At 42.6% G+C, this 12,155-nt stretch overlaps 14 non-coding genes across 14 annotated transcripts; 5 read left to right on the top strand and 9 right to left on the bottom strand.

Moving 5' to 3' along the window:
* Positions 1–1,199: 1,199 nt before the first annotated feature.
* Positions 1,200–1,270, bottom strand: trnag-gcc (transfer RNA glycine (anticodon GCC)). The gene has a single exon. It is a non-coding gene; the product is annotated as a tRNA-Gly (tRNA).
* Positions 1,271–1,487: 217 nt separating this feature from the next.
* On the top strand, positions 1,488–1,560 carry trnav-cac (transfer RNA valine (anticodon CAC)). Its single transcript has one exon. It is a non-coding gene; the product is annotated as a tRNA-Val (tRNA).
* A 1,044-nt stretch (positions 1,561–2,604) lies between these two features.
* On the bottom strand, positions 2,605–2,678 carry trnaq-cug (transfer RNA glutamine (anticodon CUG)). Its single transcript has one exon. It is a non-coding gene; the product is annotated as a tRNA-Gln (tRNA).
* A 509-nt stretch (positions 2,679–3,187) lies between these two features.
* On the top strand, positions 3,188–3,260 carry trnav-aac (transfer RNA valine (anticodon AAC)). Its single transcript has one exon. It is a non-coding gene; the product is annotated as a tRNA-Val (tRNA).
* Positions 3,261–4,598: 1,338 nt separating this feature from the next.
* On the bottom strand, positions 4,599–4,669 carry trnag-gcc (transfer RNA glycine (anticodon GCC)). Its single transcript has one exon. It is a non-coding gene; the product is annotated as a tRNA-Gly (tRNA).
* Positions 4,670–4,886: 217 nt separating this feature from the next.
* trnav-cac (transfer RNA valine (anticodon CAC)) lies at positions 4,887–4,959 on the top strand. Its single transcript has one exon. It is a non-coding gene; the product is annotated as a tRNA-Val (tRNA).
* A 1,043-nt stretch (positions 4,960–6,002) lies between these two features.
* Positions 6,003–6,076, bottom strand: trnaq-cug (transfer RNA glutamine (anticodon CUG)). Its single transcript has one exon. It is a non-coding gene; the product is annotated as a tRNA-Gln (tRNA).
* A 509-nt stretch (positions 6,077–6,585) lies between these two features.
* Positions 6,586–6,658, top strand: trnav-aac (transfer RNA valine (anticodon AAC)). The gene has a single exon. It is a non-coding gene; the product is annotated as a tRNA-Val (tRNA).
* Positions 6,659–7,995: 1,337 nt separating this feature from the next.
* On the bottom strand, positions 7,996–8,066 carry trnag-gcc (transfer RNA glycine (anticodon GCC)). Its single transcript has one exon. It is a non-coding gene; the product is annotated as a tRNA-Gly (tRNA).
* Positions 8,067–8,794: 728 nt separating this feature from the next.
* Positions 8,795–8,866, bottom strand: trnam-cau (transfer RNA methionine (anticodon CAU)). The gene has a single exon. It is a non-coding gene; the product is annotated as a tRNA-Met (tRNA).
* A 535-nt stretch (positions 8,867–9,401) lies between these two features.
* On the bottom strand, positions 9,402–9,475 carry trnan-guu (transfer RNA asparagine (anticodon GUU)). Its single transcript has one exon. It is a non-coding gene; the product is annotated as a tRNA-Asn (tRNA).
* A 509-nt stretch (positions 9,476–9,984) lies between these two features.
* Positions 9,985–10,057, top strand: trnav-cac (transfer RNA valine (anticodon CAC)). The gene has a single exon. It is a non-coding gene; the product is annotated as a tRNA-Val (tRNA).
* A 438-nt stretch (positions 10,058–10,495) lies between these two features.
* On the bottom strand, positions 10,496–10,567 carry trnam-cau (transfer RNA methionine (anticodon CAU)). The gene has a single exon. It is a non-coding gene; the product is annotated as a tRNA-Met (tRNA).
* An 835-nt stretch (positions 10,568–11,402) lies between these two features.
* trnag-ccc (transfer RNA glycine (anticodon CCC)) lies at positions 11,403–11,473 on the bottom strand. The gene has a single exon. It is a non-coding gene; the product is annotated as a tRNA-Gly (tRNA).
* Positions 11,474–12,155: the final 682 nt, after the last annotated feature.

The following is a 12,155-nucleotide window of genomic DNA, read 5'->3' as shown; positions in this document are numbered from 1 at the left end:
TAGAGGGTTCTCATATAAGCAGACCTCAGGCTTCAACATCATGAATGCTGGGTTCCATGAGAATGTCATGCACAAACCAGTGAAATTTGTCATTCATTCAAGTCACTGTATTCTCCGGGCGTTGGATGGATTGTAACTGTACTGTTGAGATTGACTTATAAGATGTTTAAACTCTCACCTTAGCATGAATCATAAATGTAATTCCCAAAGAGTTAGAGAAGACAGCTGTGGGTTGAATGGGTGTTGGCCTTTGTTTCAATACACGAATCAGTCAAAGATTCACCTGAAACCTAAACCTTAGCAGAGGATGGTTTCGATCCATCGACCTCTGGGTTATGGGCCCAGCACGCTCCCGCTGAGCCTCTCTGCTGTCTTAAGCCGAAAAGGGCTTACTCTGGTTAGTATCCAGACAAACTACTAGTAACAAACTGATTTGGAACCCAACTGAAGTCGTGTTTATTTCTGAGTGCTGGTTTTGTCCACATTTAAAATGGCATTTCTTATTAAGAAATTGTAGTCAACATCAAACTCTGTGGATCCATTGGGATTTCATTCAAAACGAATAGAAGTTAGGCCCACATTCACGTGGTTTGAAAAAAAACTGAGAAAGTGATACAGAAAAAACACCAAGCCACTGACAGGATTTCAGCCAAACATCTCCCGTTTAAAAAACAGGCATCTTGACTGACAGCTACAGCGCCTGGAACATCATGGATTTCCACTTGATGCCTATAACCCTATACTCAACGGATAGCCAATTTGAGGGGAGAGCATTGATTATCACTATTTTAAACAAGCACGGTTGCAAACGTGGCACACGTTTTATCTCGAAACTATTGTGACAATTTAGAGAAGGACACGGGCTGTACACGAAAACCCTCAAACTGTGCTCGTGACAAAGTGTCGTCCCTGGGTGGGCTTGAACAACTATCCTCTCAGTTAACAGCCGAGCGCGCTGACCAATTGCGCCGCAGAGACTGACTTTTAAATTTGATTCATTACTCCCCCAATTATCAGAAAATCTCTTGTTACGATGGCCCAATGTCATTGTCTTTGGATGGGAGTAACTTGGAGTACTCTGCTTCAGTCTTTGGTGAGTCCAATATGCCTTCTGAGTGCAATGCCTGTGTCTTGCGGTTGTCCCAAACATTGCTTTTGTCCCTTATGAATATTATTTAAAATCTAAAAAAAGCAACAGATGCATTGGCCGGGAATCGGACCCAGGTCTCCCGCATGGCAAGCGAGAATTCTTCCACTGAACCACCAATGCCTGGATAACAACGTTTGTTCATGAACTCGGTTAAGAGGAAGAGCGTTTGAAATGCTACGAAGTGGAACACATTCTACGTGCACAAGGGATATAACAACATCCACAAAAGGCAAGAAATGCAATGCAGTTAATAACAGCAATGAAACTTGCGAGCCACATGTTTTCCATCGGCCGAATATCAACTTGTAAGTCTTGACAAAGGTGAGTTCTTGCAGCAGTTTCCATGGTGTAGTGGTTATCGCATTCGCCTCACACGCGAAAGGTCCCCTGTTCGAAACAGGGTGGAAACAAGCCTTTTTTTGACTTTACTTCTTACCTTTATACATAAACCGGGAAATCAATAATAGCAAGGTCCTGTGTTTTTATCATGAAGTAGTTTGCAACATACCTGATCAGCTCATGTTCAGCTGAGCACACACAACACCAAATTTAGAGGGTTCTCATATAGGCAGACCTCAGGCTTCAACATCATGAATGCTGGGTTCCATGAGAATGTCATGCACAAACCAGTGAAATCTGTCATTCATTCAAGTCACTGTATTCTCCAGGCGTTGGATGGATTTTAACTGTACTATTGAGATTGACTTATAAGATGTTTAAACTCTCACCTTAGCAGGAATCATAAATGTAATTCCCAAAGAGTTAGAGAAGACAGCTGTGGGCTGAATGGGTGTTGGCCTTTGTTTCCATACAAGAATCAGTCAACGATTCACCTGAAACCTAAACCTTAGCAGACGATGGTTTCGATCCATCGACCACTGGGTTATGGGCCCAGCACGCTCCCGCTGCGCCACTCTGCTGTCTTAAACCTAATAGGGCTTACTCTGGTTAGTATCCAGACACACTACTAGTAACAAAGTGATTTGGAACCCAACTGAAGTCATGTTTATTTCTGAGTGCTGGTTTTGTCCACATTTAAAATGGCATTTCTTATTAAGAAATTGTAGTCAACATCAAACTCTGTGGATCCATTGGGATTTCATTCAAAACGAATAGAAGTTAGGCCCACATTCACGTGGTTTAGGAAAAAACTGAGAAAGTGATACAGAAAAAACACCAAGACACTGACAGGATTTCAGCCTAACATCTCCCGTTTAACAAACAGGCATCTTGACTGACAGCTACAGCGCCTGGAACATCATGGATTTCAACTTGATGCCTATAACCCTAAACTCAACGTATAGCCAATTTGAGGGGAGAGCATTGATTATCACTATTTTAAACAAGCACGGTTGCAAACGTGGCACACGTTTTATCTCAAAACAATTGTGCCAATTTAGAGAAGCACACGTGTTGTACAAGAAAACCCTCAAACTGTGCTCGTGACAAAGTGTCGTCCCTGGGTGGGCTTGAACCACCATCCTCTCAGTTCAGAGCCGAGCGCGCTGACCAATTGTGCCACAGAGACTGACTTCTAAACTTGATTCATTACTCCCCCAATTATTAGAGAATCTCTTGTTACGATGGCCCAATGTCATTGTCTTTGGATGGGAGTAACTTGGAGTACTCCACTTCAGTCTCCGGTGAGTCCAATATGCCTTCTGAGTGGAATGCCTGTGTCTTGCGGTTGTCACAAACATTGCTTTTGTCAATTATGAATATTATTTAAAATCTAAATAAAGCAACAGATGCATTGGCTGGGAATCGGACCCGGGTCTCCCGCATGGCAAGCGAGAATTCTTCCACTGAAGCACCAATGCCTGCATAACAACGTTTGTTCATGAACTCGGTTAAGAGGAAGAGCGTTTGAAATGCTACGAAGTGGAACACATTCTACGTGCACAAGGGATATAACAACATCCACAAAAGGCAAGAAATGCAATGCAGTTAATTACAGCAATGAGACTTGCGAGCCACATGTTTTCCATCGGCCGAATATCAACTTGTAAGTCTTGACAAAGGTGAGTTCTTGCAGCAGTTTCCATGGTGTAGTGGTTATCACATTCGCCTAACACGCGAAAGGTCCCCGGTTCGAAACAGGGTGGAAACAAGCCTTTTTTTGACTTTACTTCTTACCTTTATACATAAACCGGGAAATAAATAATAGCAAGGTCCTGTGTTTTTATCATGAAGTAGTTTGCAACATACCTGATCAGCTCATGTTCAGCTGAGCACACACAACACCAAATTTAGAGGGTTCTCATATAGGCAGACCTCAAGCTTCAAGATCATGAATGCTGGGTTCCGTGGAAATGTCATGCACAAACCAGTGAAATCTGTCATTCATTCAAGTCACTGTATTCTCCGGGCGTTGGATGGATTGTAACTGTACTGTTGAGATTGACTTATAAGATGTTTAAACTCTCACCTTAGCAGGAATCATAAATGTAATTCCCAAAGAGTTAGAGAAGACAGCTGTGGGCTGAATGGGTGTTGGCCTTTGTTTCAAAACACAAATCACTCAAAGATTCACCTGAAACCTAAACCTTAGCAGAGGATGGTTTCGATCCATCAACCTCTGGGTTATGGGTCCAGCACGCTCCCGCTCAGCCACTCTACTGTCTTAAGCCTAAAAGGGCTTACTCTGGTTAGTATCCAGACAAACTACTAGTAACAAACTGATTTGGAACCCAACTGAAGTCGTGTTTATTTCTGAGTGCTGGTTTTGTCCACATTTAAAATGGCATTTCTTATTAAGAAATTGTAGTCAACATCAAACTCTGTGGATCCATTGGGATTTCATTCAAAACGAATAGAAGTTAGGCCCACATTCACGTGGTTTGAGAACAAACTGAGAAAGTGATACAGAAAAAAACACCAAGACACTGACAGGATTTCAGCCAAAAATCTCCCGTTTAACAAACAGGCATCTTGACTGACAGCTACAGCGCCTGGAACATCATGGATTTCAACTTGATGCCTATAACCCTATACTCAACGGATAGCCAATTTGAGGGGAGAGCATTGATTATCAGTATTTTAAACAAAAACGGTTGCAAACGTGGCACACGTTTTATCTCGAAACTATTGTGCCAATTTAGAGAAGGACACGGGCTGTACAAGAAAACCCTCAAAATGTGCTCGTGGCAAAGCATCGTCAGTGGGTGGGCTTGAACAACTATCCTCTCAGTTAACAGCCGAGCGCGCTGACCAATTGCGCCGCAGAATTACTTTTAAATTTGATTCATTACTCCCCCAATTATCAGAAAATCTCTTGTTACGATGGCCCAATGTCATTGTCTTAGGATGGGAGTAACTTGGAGTACTCTGCTTCAGTCTTTGGTGAGTCCAATATGCCTTCTGAGTGCAATGCCTGTGTCTTGCGGTTGTCACAAACATTGCTTTTGTCCCTTATGAATATTATTTAAAATCTAAAAAAAGCAACAGATGCATTGGCCGGGAATCGGACCCAGGTCTCCCGCATGGCAAGCGAGAATTCTTCCACTGAACCACCAATGCCTGGATAACAACGTTTGTTCATGAACTCGGTTAAGAGGAAGAGCGTTTGAAATGCTACGAAGTGGAACACATTCTACGTGCACAAGGGATATAACAACATCCACAAAAGGCAAGAAATGCAATGCAGTTAATAACAGCAATGAGACTTGCGAGCCACATGTTTTCCATCGGCCGAATATCAACTTGTAAGTCTTGACAAAGGTGGTATCTTGCAGCAGTTTCCATGGTGTAGTGGTTATCACATTCGCCTCACACGCGAAAGGTCCCCTGTTCGAAACAGGGTGGAAACAAGCCATTTTTTGACTTTACTTCTTACCTTTATACATAAACCGGGAAATCAATAATAGCAAGGTCCTGTGTTTTATCATGAAGTAGTTTGCAACATACCTGATCAGCTCATGTTCAGCTGAGCACACACAACACCAAATTTAGAGGGTTCTCATATAGGCAGACCTCAGGCTTCAACATCATGAATGCTGGGTTCCATGAGAATGTCATGCACAAACCAGTGAAATCTGTCATTCATTCAAGTCACTGTATTCTCCAGGCGTTGGATGGATTTTAACTGTACTATTGAGATTGACTTATAAGATGTTTAAACTCTCACCTTAGCAGGAATCATAAATGTAATTCCCAAAGAGTTAGAGAAGACAGCTGTGGGCTGAATGGGTGTTGGCCTTTGTTTCCATACAAGAATCAGTCAACAATTCACCTGAAACCTAAACCTTAGCAGACGATGGTTTCGATCCATCGACCACTGGGTTATGGGCCCAGCACGCTCCCGCTGCGCCACTCTGCTGTCTTAAACCTAATAGGGCTTACTCTGGTTAGTATCCAGACACACTACTAGTAACAAAGTGATTTGGAACCCAACTGAAGTCATGTTTATTTCTGAGTGCTGGTTTTGTCCACATTTAAAATGGCATTTCTTATTAAGAAATTGTAGTCAACATCAAACTCTGTGGATCCATTGGGATTTCATTCAAAACGAATAGAAGTTAGGCCCACATTCACGTGGTTTAGGAAAAAACTGAGAAAGTGATACAGAAAAAACACCAAGACACTGACAGGATTTCAGCCTAACATCTCCCGTTTAACAAACAGGCATCTTGACTGACAGCTACAGCGCCTGGAACATCATGGATTTCAACTTGATGCCTATAACCCTAAACTCAACGTATAGCCAATTTGAGGGGAGAGCATTGATTATCACTATTTTAAACAAGCACGGTTGCAAACGTGGCACACGTTTTATCTCAAAACAATTGTGCCAATTTAGAGAAGCACACGTGTTGTACAAGAAAACCCTCAAACTGTGCTCGTGACAAAGTGTCGTCCCTGGGTGGGCTTGAACCACCATCCTCTCAGTTCAGAGCCGAGCGCGCTGACCAATTGTGCCACAGAGACTGACTTCTAAACTTGATTCATTACTCCCCCAATTATTAGAGAATCTCTTGTTACGATGGCCCAATGTCATTGTCTTTGGATGGGAGTAACTTGGAGTACTCCACTTCAGTCTCCGGTGAGTCCAATATGCCTTCTGAGTGGAATGCCTGTGTCTTGCGGTTGTCACAAACATTGCTTTTGTCAATTATGAATATTATTTAAAATCTAAATAAAGCAACAGATGCATTGGCTGGGAATCGGACCCGGGTCTCCCGCATGGCAAGCGAGAATTCTTCCACTGAAGCACCAATGCCTGCATAACAACGTTTGTTCATGAACTCGGTTAAGAGGAAGAGCGTTTGAAATGCTACGAAGTGGAACACATTCTACGTGCACAAGGGATATAACAACATCCACAAAAGGCAAGAAATGCAATGCAGTTAATTACAGCAATGAGACTTGCGAGCCACATGTTTTCCATCGGCCGAATATCAACTTGTAAGTCTTGACAAAGGTGAGCTCTTGCAGCAGTTTCCATGGTGTAGTGGTTATCACATTCGCCTAACACGCGAAAGGTCCCCTGTTCGAAACAGGGTGGAAACAAGCCTTTTTTTGACTTTACTTCTTACCTTTATACATAAACCGGGAAATAAATAATAGCAAGGTCCTGTGTTTTTATCATGAAGTAGTTTGCAACATACCTGATCAGCTCATGTTCAGCTGAGCACACACAACACCAAATTTAGAGGGTTCTCATATAGGCAGACCTCAAGCTTCAAGATCATGAATGCTGGGTTCCGTGGAAATGTCATGCACAAACCAGTGAAATCTGTCATTCATTCAAGTCACTGTATTCTCCGGGCGTTGGATGGATTGTAACTGTACTGTTGAGATTGACTTATAAGATGTTTAAACTCTCACCTTAGCAGGAATCATAAATGTAATTCCCAAAGAGTTAGAGAAGACAGCTGTGGGCTGAATGGGTGTTGGCCTTTGTTTCAAAACACAAATCACTCAAAGATTCACCTGAAACCTAAACCTTAGCAGAGGATGGTTTCGATCCATCAACCTCTGGGTTATGGGTCCAGCACTCTCCCGCTCAGCCACTCTACTGTCTTAAGCCTAAAAGGGCTTACTCTGGTTAGTATCCAGACAAACTACTAGTAACAAACTGATTTGGAACCCAACTGAAGTCGTGTTATTTCTGAGTGCTGGTTTTGTCCACATTTAAAATGGCATTTCTTATTAAGAAATTGTAGTCAACATCAAACTCTGTGGATCCATTGGGATTTCATTCAAAACGAATAGAAGTTAGGCCCACATTCACGTGGTTTGAGAACAAACTGAGAAAGTGATACAGAAAAAAACACCAAGACACTGACAGGATTTCAGCCAAACATCTCCCGTTTAACAAACAGGCATCTTGACTGACAGCTACAGCGCCTGGAACATTATGGATTTCAACTTGATGCCTATAACCCTATACTCAACGGATAGCCAATTTGAGGGGAGAGCATTGATTATCAGTATTTTAAACAAAAACGGTTGCAAACGTGGCACACGTTTTATCTCGAAACTATTGTGCCAATTTAGAGAAGGACACGGGCTGTACAAGAAAACCCTCAAAATGTGCTCGTGGCAAAGCATCGTCCCTGGGTGGGCTTGAACAACCATCCTCTCAGTTAACAGCCGAGCGCGCTGACCAATTGCGCCGCAGAATTACTTTTAAATTTGATTCATTACTCCCCCAATTATCAGAAAATCTCTTGTTACGATGGCCCAATGTCATTGTCTTAGGATGGGAGTAACTTGGAGTACTCTGCTTCAGTCTTTGGTGAGTCCAATATGCCTTCTGAGTGCAATGCCTGTGTCTTGCGGTTGTCCCAAACATTGCTTTTGTCCCTTATGAATATTATTTAAAATCTAAAAAAAGCAACAGAAACATTGGCCGGGAGTCGGACCCGGGTCTCCCGCATGGCAAGCGAGAATTCTTCCACTGAACCACCAATGCCTGCATAACAACGTTTGTTCATGAACTCGGTTAAGAGGAAGAGCGTTTGAAATGCTACGAAGTGGAACACATTCTACGTGCACAAGGGATATAACAACATCCACAAAAGGCAAGAAATGCAATGCAGTTAATAACAGCAATGAGACTTGCGAGCCACATGTTTTCCATCGGCCGAATATCAACTTGTAAGTCTTGACAAAGGTGGTGTCTTGCAGCAATTTCAATGGTGTAGTGGTTATCACATTCGCCTCACACGCGAAAGGTCCCCTGTTCGTAACAGGGTGGAAACAAGCCTTTTTTTGACTTTACTTCTTACCTTTATACATAAACCGGGAAATAAATAATAGCAAGGTCCTGTGTTTTTATCATGAAGTAGTTTGCAACATACCTGATCAGCTCATGTTCAGCTGAGCACACACAACACCAAATTTAGAGGGTTCTCATATAGGCAGACCTCAGGGTTCAACATCATGAATGCTGGGTTCCATGAGAATGTCATGCACAAACCAGTGAAATCTGTCATTCATTCAAGTCACTGTATTCTCCTGGCGTTGGATGGATTGTAACTGTACTATTGAGATTGACTTATAAGATGTTTAAACTCTCACCTTAGCAGGAATCATAAATGTAATTCCCAAAGAGTTAGAGAAGACAGCTGTGAGCTGAATGGGTGTTGGCCTTTGTTTCAATACAAGAATCAGTCAAAGATTCACCTGAAACCTAAACCTTAGCAGAGGATGGTTTCGATCCATCGACCTCTGGGTTATGGGCCCAGCACGCTCCCGCTGCGCCACCCTGCTGTCTTAAACCTAATAGGGCTTAGTCTGGTTAGTATCCAGACAAACTACTAGTAACAAAGTGATTTGGAACCCAACTGAAGTCATGTTTATTTCTGAGTGCTGGTTTTGTCCACATTTAAAATGGCCTTTCTTATTAAGAAATTGTAGTAAACATCAAACTCTGTGGATCCATTGGGATTTCATTCAAAACGAATAGAAGTTAGGCCCACATTCACGTGGTTTAGGAAAAAAACTGAGAAAGTGATACAGAAAAAACACCAAGACACTGACAGGATTTCAGCCAAACATCTCCCGTTTAACAAACAGGCATCTTGACTGACAGCTACAGCGCATGGAACATCATGGATTTCAACTTGATGCCTATAACAATATACTCAACGTATTCCCAATTTGAGGGGTGAGCATTGATTATCAGTATTTTAAACAAGCACTGTTGCAAACGTGGCACACGTTTTATCTCAAATCAATTGTGCCAATTTAGAGAAGCACACGTGTTGTACAAGAAAACCCTCAAACTGTGCTCGTGACAAAGTGTCGTCCTTGGGTGGGCTTGAACCACCATCCTCTCAGTTAACAGCCGAGCGCGCTGACCAATTGCGCCACAGAGACTGACATCTAAACTTGATTCATTACTCCCCCAATTATTAGAGAATCTCTTGTTACGATGGCCCAATGTCATTGTCTTTGGATGGGAGTAACTTGGAGTACTCCACTTCAGTCTCCGGTGAGTCCAATATGCCTTCTGAGTGGAATGCCTGTGTCTTGCGGTTGTCACAAACATTGCTTTTGTCCCTTATGAATATTATTTAAAATCTAAATAAAGCAACAGATGCATTGGCTCGGAATCGGACCCGGGTCTCCCGCATGGCAAGCGAGAATTCTTTCACTGAACCACCAATGCCTGCATAACAACGTTTGTTCAGGAACTCGGTTAAGAGGAAGAGCGTTTGAAATGCTACGAAGTGGAACACATTCTACGTGCACAAGGGATATAACAACATCCACAAAAGGCAAGAAATGCAATGCAGTTAATAACAGCAATGAGACTTGCGAGCCACATGTTTTCCATCGGCCGAGTATCAACTTGTAAGTCTTGACAAAGGTGAGTTCTTGCAGCAGTTTCCATGGTGTAGTGGTTATCACATTCGCCTCACAGGCGAAAAGTCCCCTGTTCGAAACAGGGTGGAAACAAGCCTTTTTTTGACTTTACTTCTTACCTTTATACATAAACCGGGAAATAAATAATAGCAAGGTCCTGTGTTTTTATCATGAAGTAGTTTGCAACATACCTGATCAGCTCATGTTCAGCTGAGCACACAAAACACCAAATTTAGAGGGTTCTCATATAGGCAGACCTCAGGCTTCAACATCATGATTGCTGGGTTCCATGAGAATGTCATGCACAAACCAGTGAAATCTGTCATTCATTCAAGTCACTGTATTCTCCGGGCGTTGGATGGATTGTAACTGTACTGTTGAGATTGACTTATAAGATGTTTTAACTCTCACCTTAGCAGGAATCATAAATGTAATTCCCAAAGAGTTAGAGAAGACAGCTGTGGGCTGAATGGGTGTTGGCCTTTGTTTCAATACAAGAATCAGTCAAAGATTCACCTGAAACCTAAACCTTAGCAGAGGATGGTTTCGATCCATCGACCTCTGGGTTATGGGCCCAGCACGCTCCCGCTGCGCCACTCTGCTGTCTTAAACCTAATAGGGCTTACTCTGGTTAGTATCCAGACAAACTACTAGTAACAAAGTGATTTGGAACCCAACTGATGTCATGTTTATTTCTGAGTGCTGGTTTTGTCCACATTTAAAATGGCATTTCTTATTAAGAAATTGTAGTAAACATCAAACTCTGTGGATCCATTGGGATTTCATTCAAAATTAATAGAAGTTAGGCCCACATTCACGTGGTTTAGGAAAAATCTGAGAAAGTGATACAGAAAAAACACCAAGACACTGACAGGATTTCAGCCAAACATCTCCCGTTTAACAAACAGGCATCTTGACTGACAGCTACAGCGCCTGGAACATCATGGATTTCAACTTGATGCCTATAACCCTATACTCAACGTATAGCCAATTTGAGGGGAGAGCATTGATTATCAGTATTTTAAACAAGCACGGTTGCAAACGTGGCACACGTTTTATCTCAAAACAATCGTGCCAATTTAGAGAAGCACACGGGTTGTAAAAGAAAACCCTCAAACTGAGCTCGTGGCAAAGTGTCGTACCTGAGTGGGCTTGAACCACCATCCTCTCAGTTAACAGCCGAGGGCGCTGACCAATTGCGCCACAGAGCCTGACTTCTAAACTTGATTCATTACCCCCCCCCCCCCAATTATTAGAAAATCTCTTGTTACGATGGCCCAATGTCATTGTCTTTGGATGGGAGTAACTTGGAGTACTCCACTTCAGTCTTCGGTGAGTCCAATATGCCTTCTGAGTGGAATCCCTGTGTCTTGCGGTTGTCACAAAAATCGCTTTTGTCCCTTATGAATATTATTTAAAATCTAAAAAAAGCAACAGATGCATTGGCCGGGAATCGGACCCGGGTCTCCCGCATGGGAAGCGAGAATTCTACCACTGAGCAACCAATGCCTGCATAACAATGTTGGTTCATGAACTCGGTTAAGAGGAAGAGCGTTTGAAATGCTACGACGTGGAACACATTCTACGTGCACAAGGGATATAACAACATCCACAAAAGGCAAGAAATGCAATGCAGCTACTAACAGCAATGAGACTTGCGAGCCACATGTTTTCCATCGGCCGAATATCAACTTGTAAGTCTTGACAAAGGTGAGCTCTTGCAGCAGTTTCCATGGTGTAGTGGTCCACACATTCGCCCCCCACGGACAGGTCCCCTGTTCGTAACAGGGTGGAAACAAGCCTTTTTTTGACTTTACTTCTTACCTTTATACATAAACCGGGAAATAAATAATAGCAAGGTCCTGTGTTTTTATCATGAAGTAGTTTGCAACATACCTGATCAGCTCATGTTCAGCTGAGCACACACAACACCAAATTTAGAGGGTTCTCATATAGGCAGACCTCAGGGTTCAACATCATGAATGCTGGGTTCCATGAGAATGTCATGCACAAACCAGTGAAATCTCTCATTCATTCAAGTCACTGTATTCTCCTGGCGTTGGATGCATTGTAACTGTACTGTTGAGATTGACTTATAAGATGTTTAAACTCTCACCTTAGCAGGAATCATAAATGTAATTCCCAAAGAGTTAGAGAAGACAGCTGTGGGCTGAATGGGTGTTGGCCTTTG

Source organism: Nerophis ophidion, linkage group LG01 (assembly GCF_033978795.1).
Source record: "Nerophis ophidion isolate RoL-2023_Sa linkage group LG01, RoL_Noph_v1.0, whole genome shotgun sequence".
Lineage (NCBI taxonomy): Eukaryota > Metazoa > Chordata > Actinopteri > Syngnathiformes > Syngnathidae > Nerophis > Nerophis ophidion.
Note: the sequence above shows the minus strand (reverse complement) of the source record. Positions and strands in the feature narration are given on the sequence as shown.